At 46.0% G+C, this 4,746-nt stretch overlaps 1 long non-coding RNA gene across 2 annotated transcripts; it reads right to left on the reverse strand.

The window, feature by feature from the left end:
- Window positions 1-568: 568 nt before the first annotated feature.
- LOC135982200 (uncharacterized) lies at window positions 569-4,005 on the reverse strand. Of its 2 annotated transcripts, none has more exons than XR_010599442.1 (2): window positions 3,695-4,005; window positions 569-1,865 (listed from the first exon to the last, which is right to left on the reverse strand). It is a non-coding gene; the product is annotated as an uncharacterized LOC135982200 (long non-coding RNA). The 2 variants fall into 2 exon arrangements; XR_010599443.1 differs by having other exon boundaries at window positions 569-1,727; window positions 3,695-3,862.
- Window positions 4,006-4,746: the final 741 nt, after the last annotated feature.

Here is a 4,746-nt window from a genome sequence, read left to right on the forward strand (position 1 = left end):
AAATAATAATAATGAATCATAACATCTGTTCTCTTTTCTAATCAGAATCCTTCCTTAAGCTCTGAATACAATAGTTCTTCTACAGCAGGAACTAATGAGTCTGCTACTAAAATGCCCTCATTAGATGAAGGAACAGGTAATGCTGTTGTGACTATTGTTACTGAGGAAAACACCAGGCACAAGGTAGCATTAAAGGCAATTTTCTGGGATTTTTCCTATGAGATGTGCCAGCTGAGCAAGGCTAACTTCAGCAGTAGTGCAAGCAAGGACAGAGTATACTATCAGACCAGGAGATGAGAGCTCTGAGTTCAAATGGGGACAGCTAAATAGGGAACCCAAATCCAGTATTTTCACACTTTGTTTGGCACACATCTGTGTGAAATGCCCATATTTTGCACCTATGGACCAATTTGTATGAAATTCAGATTCAGATGCTCTTTTAGGACATCTGTGTTTGAAAACTTACCTCATGTGTTTATCACAGTCATTCATACCAAAGTTTCTTCTAAAGAGCTATGATACAAAACCAAAGAGTGAAACCCTGGTTCCAATGAAGACCATGAGAGAATTTTATTTCCCAATGACACAATTGTAGCACTGTAGTTTATTATGTATGCTTTTCACCTTTCCAAGACAAAGAGTTAAGGCAATATTTTTCAAACAATACACGGTACACACATTTAAGGTACAAACGAGTTTTGTTACAGGTACATGAAAGTGACTGAGTACTTTGCTTGAATCTTCATATGTTGGCGGGAAAGTGTCAGAACGAGGGGCTTTTACAAGTGTGTATAAGGGGAAACACTAAGAATAATCTATATTGCTCTTCAAAAATTTGGCATTGTGTAATGACAAGCTATGCTTCATTAAAGACTCTTCATTAATGCACTCTAAGTAGTGGTAAAATTACTCAAGAAGTGAGAGGCAGAAATACATCTTATAAACTGGGAAAAGATTACTGTTACAGCCTGGCCCAATATCCATCTGTATGGTCACCAGTCAGTTTTGAGTGGACTTGCTGGGTCCCATGTGCTCTCTAGCTCTGGGACCCTGGGGTATAGTCCCAAGCTCAAAACTCTTTTCTCCTTAAGTGGTGAGATGCCACTGTTCAGTCACCATAGTCCTTGAAATCAGTTTCTGAGACACTCCCCTCCCAAGCACCTCCAGTTGCTTACATATGCTCCCTCAGAGTTCCACCTGGGCTGTAGTCACTTTGGGTTTACTCATTTAACTCCTCTGGAGATGACACGGCAGGAAAGCAAGGAACACAAACAGAACAGGGGGGGGATTTCTTAACCACATTGGCTTTAATCTTAAAGCACTCAAGAGACAGATCTTTGAAAACAAAGATCCTGTGATGCACCCTCACCTATTCTGGTTCACTCCTTTTCAGCAGAGACCCTCCTGCCCTCTCTCTTCTGCAAACTCTTCTTACATGTGGCCATGGCCAACCTCCAGCTGCAGAGCAGAACTTTGCTCTTAAAGAGGGCCTCTATCTCTGGGCCATGTGTTCAGACTGTGAAGTTTCATACCCACCAGCATGCTTGCCTGCCCCTTGTGGGCCCCTGTGTAGAAAGACCATCGTTCCATGTGGGTTTGCCAGAAGTGGAGAGTCAAAGTTGATAGTTTCAGACTGCTCTCAGTGGTGGTCCTTCAATAAAGGTGATGTCTCTCAGTGGTGGTCCTTCAATAAAGCGCCAAATGACTTTCCAGGGCAGGGTAGCTATCTGGAGTGCAACGAAACAGGCTGACACTAAGCAAATCCAGATGAATGCAGCCAGAGAAAATACTTCAACCCAGGTAAGAAACAGACTTCACAATTTGATAAAGTCATATCCCATTCCACCACAGTTACATTAAGAGACCTGTAGAAAGAATTGAGTCTTACATTTCTCACCAAAATATGGCATATCAGATCTAGAAGTTGTCAAACATGACAGATGGATCATGGGTTCAGGTCAGGTCTACACTACAAATTTATGCCAGCATAGCCATGTCAGCCACGTTTGGCTATGCTGGCAAAAGCCTTCAGTGTAGACATAGTTATACAGGCAAAACTGCAGTTTTACCAATACAGAATACAGATTATTTTGCTTGGGGTGGGGTATATGTGGACAGAGGAGCTGGAATAAGTTGTGCCAGAAAAAACAGAATTTTGCCAGTATAAATTGTGCCTAAAGTAGGAGCGCTTTGCCAGTATAGTAAACAAGTATTCCTAGTATAGAGCAGGGTTTAATTTCCAAACATTTTCACGTGAAGTTGAATGTGCTCCCAGACTTTGAGTTTTTGCTAAACGTTGTAAAATTCATTAGGCCAGATTTTTTGTATAAATGTACAGACCTTTCCCACTCAATTCAATGGAAACCACCCACATGCATCGAAGGAGAGAAGTTTGCCAAAAATTTTGCAAACAATCATAAAAAGAAAAGGACCACCCATGAAGGAGATGATGGATGGTCCACTGGTTAGGGCACTAGTCTGGGCCTCAGGAGACAATTCAATTCCCTCCTCTGCCACAGACTTCCTGTGTGACCTTAGATAAATAACCAACAGGCAAATTTTCAAAGGTATTTAGGCATTCAAACATGAAAACAGGCACCAAGTGGGATCTTCATAAGCACTTAATTCCTATTGATTTCAACTGGAGTTAGGTGCCTTGCCTGCTTAGGTGCTTCTGAAATTTCCAATAGGCTCCTGTCTGCAGTAGGGAGGTCTATGGGTGGGGGCACTGGGCAAGTGGTGTGGTGTGCAGGGTGCTGTGCAGTTGTGGTGGGAGGCCAGCGGGGGAGGTCTCTGGGAGGAGTGGGGGCTGAGCATAGAGATCTGTGGTGGAGGTGTCTGAGCGAGGGGGCACTGGGCATAAGGGTGGGACACTGGGCAGGGGGGCGGTGTGGTGCGGGCCTGCCCTCAAGGGGAAGGGGCATGCTGGCAGCACAGGGCTGGGCAGGCCAGTGTGTGTCTGGCAGCTGCAGGTTTGTAAACAGTGCCCTCCTGCTGGGCTGTGCAGAGCGGGGCTGCTCCCGCTGCACTGTGCCTCATTGCCCCCAGCCCGCCCTTGGAGACTGACCATCCTGCCCCCCTGCACCTTGCCCCATGGGGGCCCACAAATATGTTTGGCGCCAGGCCCACATAAAATTAATCCGGCCCTGGGTTGGGCTCGCCCACCTCCCAGGCTTTCCAATAAGGCCTCACTACATTGCTGGGATCACTGCCCAGTCTTGGGAGAATTAGCAGCATAGGCATTAGTGTCCCAACCGCCCTGATGGGCAAAACCCAAACAGTCTATAGGCTCTGGCCCTCAGGCAGGAACAGAGCCACCAAGGAGTCCACAGACTATGGCCCTCAAGCAGGGGTAGAGCAAACAGCAGTATCTAGGCTCTGGCCCTCGGGCTGGGGCAGAGCAGTGACTAGTCTAGCATCCGAGCTTTAGAGGACGATAGGCTAACACCAGACACCTGGCCCACAGTGGGGAGGCTGTAAACCCAGGGGTGGGGTGGGATGGGGTAGGGGAACTCAGGCCCATTCGACTCCATCATGTCCCAGCCCAGGGCCCTAACAGTGGAGGAGTGTTTTGCCATTGGATCAGCAGGGAATCCAGCCATAACACACTGATCATGTTTCATTCAGGCTGCAATACAACCAGACTGGAGTTGGCTGTCCGTGAGCCACTTCCTCCCCTCCCCTTGAGGTGTACCTGAATCAATGGGTGTCCTCCGTCTCCTCAGGGGAAGTGGCCAGCAACAGTCTCGGCAGCTCCCCTGCAGACACACGCTCCTTCGGGAGCAGGGCGTCTCTTGGTTTGGCAGTGAAGTCAGCAGCCTGGAGTGAGCAGGATGCGTCTGTTTCCCTCGCTGTCTCGATTACAACTGTGCTGGAGGCTCCGCCTTTTATACTTCCTCTCCTGCCTTTCCACTTGCAGCGGGAAGGGCAATGCAGGTCTGGCTCCGCCCACCTGGGCACAGAGGGTGGTTCCTACCCTTCCGGGTTGGAGGAAGGTCACACTGCCTCATATGCACATTGAAGAGATAGAACAGACTCCTTAATATACTAAAAGGTTTCTTTCAAAATTAATGAGAAAGAAACACACTTTTCTATGCTACACATAAGCTGCTTTTGGGATGGGATTACATGAACCCTAAAATAAGTCCACAGAAATAGTAAATCAAATTCCTGACATTTTTATTGCTGTGCAAGCCTTTCCTTACATGTGCCTTTAAAATGGAGACACTGAACAAATTAGTCCAGGTGAAAAACTGTATTGATTAACAGAGCTGGTAAACTAGTAAACTAACAGGTTGATTGTTTACTTCTGTCCCCATTTAGTTTCCATTTGCACTTGCTCATCATGGTGCATATGTACTATGGCCCCGATACAGAGCCCACTTAAGTAGGTAGAAAGATTTCCTTTGACTTCAGTAAGCTTTGGATCAGGCCCTATGCAAATAACTGTAGATCAAGGACTGGTTTATTTCATTTCTCTTCTTTTTTCCGCCCCCCCTCAGAGGAGGGGAGTGAAGCAGACTCAGTCAAGACCCCGCTATGAATTGTCACACTACATCTTCTGACCTTTGCTTTATCAGTTAAATTTCAGCACAATTAATTTAGTGACTGAAAAACTTTTCAGATTGCTTTAATGGATGTGCCATTCAGTTAATGCTAACTTTTAGTGTATTGTATTTATTATGAAGCATTTACCCTAGAGTGTTTCTCTAGTGAGAAACCAAAGAAAGTTAATCAAATCATATC

Source organism: Chrysemys picta, chromosome 3, assembly GCF_011386835.1.
Source record: "Chrysemys picta bellii isolate R12L10 chromosome 3, ASM1138683v2, whole genome shotgun sequence".
Classification (NCBI taxonomy): Eukaryota; Metazoa; Chordata; order Testudines; family Emydidae; genus Chrysemys; species Chrysemys picta.